We start from the raw sequence: 9,939 nt of genomic DNA on the forward strand, positions 1-9,939 counted from the left end.
GAGTATCCTGGAGTCCATGTTGAACCTCCTCAGCCTGTGGAGGAAGAAAAGCCGCTGTCGAGCTTTTTTGGTGATGGTGTTAGTGTGATGAGTCCATGTCAGGTCCTCAGTGATGTGGACATGTGGCTGCATTTCCCCCTTTAGAAAAACGATTTCAGGATTGGGGTCTAATCGCCAAACACTTAACATTGATCATATGACATGTATCAATAAATGTTCTTTAAACAAAATGAAGTCTCTCCTGATTGAACTGTCTGGACCCCATCCTCAACTTTTTTTCAAACCATAACATGCCTTCATAGGGCTTTCCTGTTGATCATGTTTGGTGGATTTTTTAATAGAATAATTGTAATCAATATTATATTACCTTTTAATCTATATAAGCATAAAACAACACTAAAATAAACACTACAGTACAACTTGTTTGTTTTTTGAAAAAACACAGGCTAGATACATATACAATTATAATTAATAAAATTAATACAACTGTTAATTTGATTAGAGCTTTGGCACATATCTTTATTTATATATGTACACTGAACAAAAATATAAATGCAACACTTGTTTTTACTCCTATCTAAAACATTTTCTATATACACAAAATAACCATTTCTCTCAAATATTGTTCACAAATCTAAAAAAATCTGTGATAGTGAGCACTTCTCCTTTGCCGAGATAATCCATCCCACCTCACAGGTGTGGCATATCAAGATGCTGATTATACAGCATGATTATTTCCATAGGTGTGCCTTAGGCTGGCCACAATAAAAGGCCACTCTGAAACGTGCAGTTTTGCTTTATTGGGGGGTCCGAAAACCAGTCAGTATCTGGTGTGACCACCATTTGCCTCACGCAGTGCAACACATCTCCTTCGCATAGAGTTGATCAGGTTGTTGATTGTGGCCTGTGGAATGTTGGTCCACTCCTCTTCAATGGCTGTGCGAAGTTGCTGGATATTGGCAGGAACTGGAACACGCTGTCGTATACGCCGATCCAGAGCATCCCAAACATGCTCAATGGGTGACATGTCCGGTGAGTATGCTGGCCATGCAAGAACTGGGATGTTTTCAGCCTCCAGGAATTGTGTACAGATCCTTGCAACATGGGGCCGTGCATTATCATGCTGCAACATGAGGTGATGGTCGTGGATGAATGGCACAACAATGGGCCTCAGGATCTCTTCACGGTATCTCTGTGCATTCACAATGCCATCAATAAAATGCACCTGTGTTCGTCGTCCATAATATACGCCTGCCCATACCATAACCCCACCACCACCATGGGCCACTCGATTCACAACATTGACATCAGAAAAACGCTCACCCACACGACGCCACACACGCTGTCTGCCATCTGCCCTGAACAGTGAAAACCGGGATTCATCCGTGAAGAGAACACCTCTCCAACGTGCCAGACGCCATCGAATGTGAGCATTTGCCCACTCAAGTCGGTTACGACGACGAGCCGGAGTCAGGTCGAGACCCCGATGAGGACGACGAGCATGCAGATGAGCTTCCCTGAGACGGGTTCTGACAGTTTGTGCAGAAATTCTTTGGTTATGCAAACCGATTGTTGCAGCAGCTGTCCGAGTGGCTGGTCTCAGACGATCTTGGAGGTGAACATGCTGGATGTGGAGGTCCTGGGCTGGTGTGGTTACACGTGGTCTGCGGTTGTGAGGCCGGTTGGATGTACTGCCAAATTCTCTGAAACGCCTTTGGAGACGGCTTATGGTAGAGAAATGAACATTCAATTCACGGGCAACAGCTCTGGTGGACATTCCTGCTGTCAGCATGCCAATTGCACGCTCCCTCAAAACTTGCGACATCTGTGGCATTGTGCTGTGTGATAAAACTGAACATTTTAGAGTGGCCTTTTATTGTGGCCAGCCTAAGGCACACCTGTGCAATAATCATGCTGTCTAATCAGCATCTTGATATGCCACACCTGTGAGGTGGGATGGATTATCTCGGCAAAGGAGAAGTGCTCACTATCACAGATTTTTTCAGATTTGTGAACAATATTTGAGAGAAATGGTTATTTTGTGTATATAGAAAATGTTTTAGATCTTTGAGTTCATCTCATGAAAAATGGGAGAAAAAACAAAAGTGGTGCATTTATATTTTTGTTCAGTGTATAAGTATGACGACTTCCCCGGGCGATATCATATGGTATAGCGAATTAATCAAGCTGGGTCAAAACGTGTTGTGCCCAGATGCAAAGGTTGTACGCTCTGGCTTATCCCTGCGTGGTATTATTTAGTAATAGCAAACAGCTACGTTAAACTCCTTTAATGGTATATTGCAAGTGCAATAAGAATCTACAGGGACGTTAATCTACGTCGGTAATATTAACTTTATTTAATACAACATTTACGGTACAAGATTTACATCATACAGCCCATGTAGTATAATATTTTACAAATGATTAATTACAGCAAACATGTGCAATATATCCATTATTACAGCTCCGTGGGCAGTAAGGCGATATGGGTCCGTTCTTATTGTGCATCCATGGGTAAAGGTAAAACTTGTGTAGTACTGAACACGTCACATGAACGTGCCGGGCGGCGCGGTCCCGTGGGTTAGATCCGCATTCATAATGCCGAGGAAAATAACTCTCAGAATAACGTTATTAGCACATTTTTACAACTTGAGGAACAAATGTTTTTAATAAGGGCTATACAAATGTTCATTCTGGATAGTTTATTTAGTTTAAAAAAAATTATCCAACGATTTACAGACCACTCTTTCCCCATGTTAGTCGATGGGAAAAAGTGTTTCCGGGCCCAGCAACCTATAAGGAAGTGTGGTACCACCATTTGGCCACAACGAATATTTTCCTCAGAGTCCGGCGCACTTCCTGGGGGCTTGGTTAAATGCAGGTTAAATGCCCAGCATTCGGCGCCACTCGATGACGTAGTATACTTGAAATAGTACTGCAGCAGGTATACTCGACATTGTGGGTGTTTCTCAATCTCGAGTACGCTTGCTTGGTAGCACATGTCTTCCAAGCGTCTTGCTTCAGAAGCGAGGCAAGAATACTTCCTAGCCTCGGAAAACGAAGAATGGAACAGGCGAGCAAGTGTGCGCCATATGAGAGGCCCCGTCTTACATTTTCCGCCACAGATTTGGGGAAATTGGTCCGTGCGCAAAGCATTGTGGGGATTTTAAGACCGGAGTCTACACATGTGCAGCCTCGAAATTTCTCCAAACGAAGTACGCCGGGCTCGGTAGAATTTGAAGTATGCAGGATATTGGAACAGTACTTTGGCGGCACTCGATGACGTAGTATGCTTGAAATAGGGGCTCTGGAGCAGCTTTACTCTACATTGAGAAACACCCTGAGAAACATCCGCATCCCTACCCGATCCGCACTGCGTATGTGCGAGATGGTCCGCCATATTGGACAACTCCATACGGCAACTCAAATAAGACATGTGACGTCTAGACGGCTGCCCGATTTGCATCATGCATGTGCGAGTCATAAACGTCTCAAATATCTATACACAAATCTTTTGTTATTTTATTTTATTTGAAATAAAATGAAGAACATTCACAGTTAATGTAATTAGATATAAATTATGATACTTTGATCCAGTTACTTATGTTGTGGCAGATATTTAAGTAAGCTTTCTAGATTGCTCTGACGGGAGGTGATATTCTATTAATTTTCACATTCACACAGTCGGTGATTTTTGCCAGCCATCTTTCCTTCAACTGCAGTTTAAACTGTATTTCCTTTATCCTGTAATATGACTTGATAGCTTTAAACTCTGCACACTGAGCTCTGATTGGTCAGCAGGCGGTGCTTTCACTGAGCATAAGTTACCATGGAGATCTACCCCGGTCATGACCCCGGTAAGAAGTGAACCAGCGTCGTAGGACCGGAAACCCAGAGTTAACCCTGATGTTACCTCGCTAAGCGAAAATCCGGCTTCGTAGTACAGGCCACAGATGACAGACAGATCTCATTACCCTCAGAAGACTTGTCACAAATCGTTGTGATAATCACACCGTTGCCCTTTTCTGAGGCTCATTTTCTGTCTGAGCCAACTTGTCCAGCTGTGCCTTCAGTTCACTTGCTTCAGGTCGATCCTCTGACTTCTCATGCAGCATTTTCTTGATGATTAGGTTCTGCAAAAAAAACACCTTTAACTGAGATCTGTGTACAAACACTATTGTGTTGCCATAATAACAGTTCTAACAAAAAAAACGTAGATTGCTATTTTCTAAAATACTTGTATTTGTTCTGCTTGTTAATAGTACAAACAGCAGCAGTCCCCCACCTATAGAGATGGACAGCTGTTGTAAAAAAGTACTGCCTCATGTGGGAGGTAATTTACTGCGGATCATAAGAACATTGTAATACCTCTTCTTGGAAGGCCCGTGAAAAGTTTGTTGGGAGAATTAGTTTTCTTGCATTTTGTAAAACCTGGTACTCATGCAGTGATAAAAGGATGAAAGAACATGTTAGTTAGCCTGAATCAAACGAATAATTCAACAACAATTGAGTTGAATGTTGCATATAAATACAAGAGAAAAGCCTAAAAAATATGGTAACATTGTGGTGGCAAGTCTTTGTCTGTATACTTCACCTCTCCTCTTTCATGGCCAGAAGAGACTTTCCACAGGAGTTCCAAGTATATCAACCCCAGAGCAAATATGTCGAGCATAGGTCTCCCCCACCTTTTGTGAAATAATAAAAACACAGAATTGCCTGATGTTATACTAATATAACTCATAGGGAAAGATTAGCAAGTCATGCTAATGAAGTAATTGACGTTTTGGCTTCAAGTTCTGGCTCATGGCTTATACATGTAGATACACTTAATTCACAGTTTGTTCTATTGGCAATAAAGTTCTCACATATTTTACTTTCACCTTTAATACTATCAACTGGCTGCTATCTCAAAACTGTCACTTGTACTGGATTCGTATTTAGTAAGATGTGTAATTTCTACTTTATCTTTCATATATTTGTATGCATGCTTCTTAATTAACCTTTGGCTCTTTACCTGCTGTAACCAATGTACATTTCCCCTCTGTTGGATGAGTAAAAGTATTCTGATTCTGATTTTTCGTTGTACAGCTCTGATTGCCAACAGTAAGAAAAGGTTTGGCTGGGCTAAATAAACAATAGAGCATAGAGTGGTGCAGCGATGTTGTATTTTAGGCCCATCCAAATGTGAACAACGCAAGGGCTTCCTCAACAAAAGCAATGTGATTTTTGGAGGACTCATGTCTGAGTGATAAAGTCTAGTAGTTGATGTAGTGTGTTAGCAACCACCATCTATCTCTACGACATACAAGCTTTCAACCTTCACCAGTGGGGAAATTACTGATGTATTTTCTGTCGTAGAACAAAACGTAAAAATGTTTTTACTTCGAGGCGAGGGAACCGGAAATGGTAAAAAGCGAACTAAAGGTATAGTTGAAAATAATTAGTCCACCTAATTAAAACCAGTCGAAGGAAATATTTGTTAAAAATGAATACAGAAGAATTAAGAGTTTTTGCCAGAATAGACCATCTCACTTGTTCAGGGGCCATGTAAGATCTGGTTCCTCTGTTCTCTGTTCTGTCCATCAAAGCGTCATCATCTCTGGTGACCAGACCAAAGTCACCAATCTTCACTTCTCTATCATCCAGTCCAAACAGGATGTTCTCAGGCTTCACAGAAAGAAAAATAATTGAAACAAATGAACAATAAAATTAGAAGCTTGAAAAACAGTAATATATCTTTAACCACATGTGGCTCACAACCAGAAGACTGTTCGATTTGATAAGACATCTTTAGGCTAAGATATATTTTATTCTCATTCTAATTGAAATGCCTATTCACAGGTAATATTAGGTGAACTGAAGCTTCTAGCTAAAATAATGTCTTGTGCTTCGAGCATTTCGAGCAGGATCTTGCCTAATACTTTTGAAATAATCATGGTAGCAAACGTAGTACCCTACTATTTTTATGACTGGATTGCACAAGGGTCACTGGTTTCCAAGAGAGGTCTGATTGTATAGAAGTTCATAGAAAAATGAGCCTGCTTCGCATTGATGTATTACCTTAGTAAATATATTCCTGATGACTTTATGGATTAGATTGCTAGTTTGAAGTCTTCTTCAATACAGAATGATGTTCATTTAGTAAATGATGACCCCATTTACAGCAGCATATGCTTTAGGGCCTGGCTTATTCTAACATTTTGGTCACCTAATAATGGCTTGTTATTCTACCAATTATTTTTGTTACACTGCAGTCTGGTTTCACCTTTAGGTCTCTGTGGATGTGCCCCGCCCCCTTGGAGTGAATATATTCGACTCCACTGACTATTTTCTGATCAATGGTTAGACTTTCTTGTCCTCTCTTTGTGTCTTGCAGAGACTGAGTGTTCTTCTCATGAATCCATTCCTTAAGTGTTTTCATTTTGCATAACTCCATCTGAATATAAAGGAACTTTACAGATAGATCATCTGTAGACCTAATGACAGAAGAAAAACATTTATAAAATTACTATCAACATCGGCACCTGTGTTGTTTCCCCGACTCAGACTGCAAGGAATCTGGGTGTGATCCTAGATAACAACCTGTCCTTCACTGCAAACATCGCTGCTACAACCCGTTGCTGCAGATACACGCTTTACAACATCAGGAGGATACGTCCCCAGCTGACACAGAAAGCGACGCAGGTTCTGGTCCAGGCTCTCGTCATCTCACGCCTAGACTACTGCAACTCCCTCCTGGCTGGTCTACCTGCATGTGCCATCCGACCTCTGCAGCTCACCCAGAATGCAGCGGCTCGTCTGGTCTTCAACCTTCCTAAATTTTCCCACACCACGCTCTGCATCAGCCAAACGACTCGCTGCACCCTCGCTGCGAGGGGGACCCAAGTTCCCATCAGCAAAAACACGTGGGTTTGCTATCCTGGCTCCAAGATGGTGGAATGAGCTCCCCATTGACATCAGGACAGCAGATAGCTTGCACATCTTCCGGCGCAGACTGAAAACTCATCTCTTTCGACTCCACTTCGAGCGATAAAATTATTAACAAAGCACTTATATACTAATAAAGGACTGGCTTATCTATAGCCAGTTGAGTAGCACTTGAAATGTTTGGCTCTATGAAACCTGATGTACTTATATGATTCTGTTTTCTTCAAGGTTGTGTCTTCCTGGTCGAATGTACTTATTGTAAGTCGCTTTGGATAAAAGCGTCAGCTAAATGCAATGTAATGTAATGTAATAAAAATACTCTCCTCTGACTTAAAAGGTAGACTTGAATCTTATAGAGGCATATATACAATTCAGAATATTGAATATAGCAGTAAAATACTATTTGAAATTATAAAATATAGTAATGAGCAATAAGGTCTCTTCTCTGTGTGTTGTAATCCAAGCTTCTCTGTTCTTTGGTTTATTGCTGGGATAGCTACGAGTGCCTGTTAGTAGCCTACCTGTTATCTATGGACTTACGTTACCTCTGATAAAGGTTTCCCAACCATAGACTGTTATAGTCCCAACATGGAAGCGTTACACCCACCCTCCACTTTCTCTCTTCGAGTAATACTGTTAGCTCTGTCAGCTCCTTTGCTATAGTTTGCACTGCTAATGCTGTTAGCTAATGCTGTTAGCACCATTAGCAGCTAGCCGTCGGCTCAACTATCCCCATGTCGAGAGCTGTGTTCATGTATTCCTGGCCCTGACTCTGAATGAAAGATATGCTTTAAATGCTATATATATATATATTGCCTGTTTAAGGTTAGGACGTGGACCATAGACTGTATATATAAGACGTGGACATTACTGGGGGTGTTTCTCAATCGCGAGGATGCTGGCTTGGTAGTCCCGTACTTTCAAGTCACTTCCTTCAGAAACGAAGCAAGTATACTTCCAAGCCACGGCTTCGGAAAACGAAGAATAATGGAACAGGCTAACAAGTGTGCCACTCTCTCTAACGGTTTCAACATAAACTGTACCGAAAATAAATACCTCACGGTGTCTATCTAATTATGAACTTGCTTTACTTTCACGGAACACATTTTTGGTGATAACAAACAAATGTAACAAAGTAACCAACACATGTTCTACGCCACTACATACTTACATTTAAATGTGTGCTGCGTCGGTTCAGCCATTCTCCGCAAGGGTTTTTGAAATTGGTCCGTGCGCAAAGCATTGTGGGGATTTTAAGGACGCGAAGTCTACCCATGTGCAGCATGAGTGCACTCGATGACGTATCATCCTTGAAATATTGGCTTGGAAGCCAGTATCCTCGAGATTGAGAAACGGCCTCCGCCTCCGACGCTGTGAGTGGGCTGAATCGAAAGAGAGCACAGCTATATGCAGGACTGCAGAAGGGACAAGGCTGGAATGGGAAATAAACAAGTATTGTGAGACCGAACTTTGTTCTCACCGTTTTATGCAATTTAAGATTCGACGGTTAAGTTATTCAAGATGGAAAGTGTGAATTATGTCGCAAGACTCAACGAGTACGCACATACAAATGGATTTCCTGTGGACTACAGGGAGTCTCCACCTGATGGCCCAGACCAGCGCCATACATGTATAGATAGAAGAGTTACGACAACGGAAGTCCAAAATGCTTGATCGTCACTCTCTCCATTGACTTCAATACATATTTTTTCCGAAATAAGGTCCCATGGGGTGGAAGTAGAAGGGCAGGACTTCGCCTCTATACATCCATGCTACTATTTCAAGTATACTACGTCATCGAGTGGCGCCGAATGCTGGGCATTTAACATGCATTTAACATGCATTTAACATGCATTTAAACAGTCCTTCGGCGCCACTCGATGACGTAGTATACTTGAAATAGTGGCTCTGCAGCAGGTTTACTCGACATTGAGAAACAGCCCGTGGGTGTTTCTCAATGTCGAGTACGCTTGCTTGGTAGCACATGTCTTCCGAGTCACTTGCTTCAGAAGCGAGGCAAGAATACTTCCTGGCATTCGGAAAACGAAGAGTGGAACAGGCGAGCAAGTGTGCAGGTGTGCGTCATATGAGAGGCCCCGCCTTACGTTTTCCGCCACAGATTTGGGGAAATTGGTCCGTGCGCAAAGCATTGTGGGGATTTTAAGACCACGGATTCTACACATGTGCAGCCTCGAAATTTCTCGCTACGAAGTACGCCGGGCTTGGTAGAATTCCAAGTATGCTGGACATTGGAACAGTCCTTCGGCGGCACTCTATGACGTAGTATGCTTGAAATAGTGGCTCTGGAGCAGCTTTACTCGACATTGAGAAACACCCCGGAACTGTCCTGAGAGTGGAGGCCTGCAGGCAGACCCCTCTCAAGTACTTTGCCGTACTTAGTTCCAAACACTTATGGCACATTTCCACTGCAACGGGGTAGCCCCGTTTAAGCGTCCCTAAGCGTCCTCGCTCAGGCCTCGGGCTGCCTCGCTGGCCGTCCGAGGCCGTGGCGCATTGCCATTACAGTTTAGGACCTGGGGTAGCAACGCAGTGTAGGCGGGGCGATCGGCTTTGTTTTTGTTCACATTTCGAGTTGTTCCGTCGAGCTCCCGCTGGATTTGATCATCCCCAATGAGATGTAGGAACGTCGTCACCTCCTCGGTCGACCACGGTGTGCTTTTCTTATTAGACGTAGCCATTTTTGTAGCTCATCCGTTTACAAAATGCTGTTTATAAAAATGCTGCAAGCTTGCTTCTAAATATATATGCGACGCTAGGGATGAACTTGCGCACGATCTTGTGACGATTCTCTCTGACCAATCAGCAGTCGAGAGTGTTGACGTCACTAGTTCAGCCCTGGCCCTGGTCTGATAGAACCACGATTTTATGGGGCCGGAAAAAGTACCCGCTAGCCGGTACTAGGCTATATGGAAAGGCCACCAAAAACTGGGCTGGCCGCTTGAGGACGGTTAAGGACGCTTAAACGGGGCTACCCGCTGCAGTGGAAATGCG

General features: G+C 42.8%; 1 long non-coding RNA gene across 1 annotated transcript; it reads right to left on the reverse strand.

Annotated features, from left to right (window-relative positions):
• Positions 1-3,510: 3,510 nt before the first annotated feature.
• Positions 3,511-8,155, reverse strand: LOC117536676. The gene is made up of 5 exons (XR_004567603.1): positions 8,099-8,155; positions 5,533-5,667; positions 4,595-4,685; positions 4,369-4,431; positions 3,511-4,133 (listed from the first exon to the last, which is right to left on the reverse strand). It is a non-coding gene; the product is annotated as an uncharacterized LOC117536676 (long non-coding RNA).
• Between the last annotated feature and the right edge of the window lie 1,784 nt (positions 8,156-9,939).

This window comes from Gymnodraco acuticeps, unplaced genomic scaffold, assembly GCF_902827175.1.
Source record: "Gymnodraco acuticeps unplaced genomic scaffold, fGymAcu1.1, whole genome shotgun sequence".
NCBI classification, from domain to species: Eukaryota; Metazoa; Chordata; class Actinopteri; order Perciformes; family Bathydraconidae; genus Gymnodraco; species Gymnodraco acuticeps.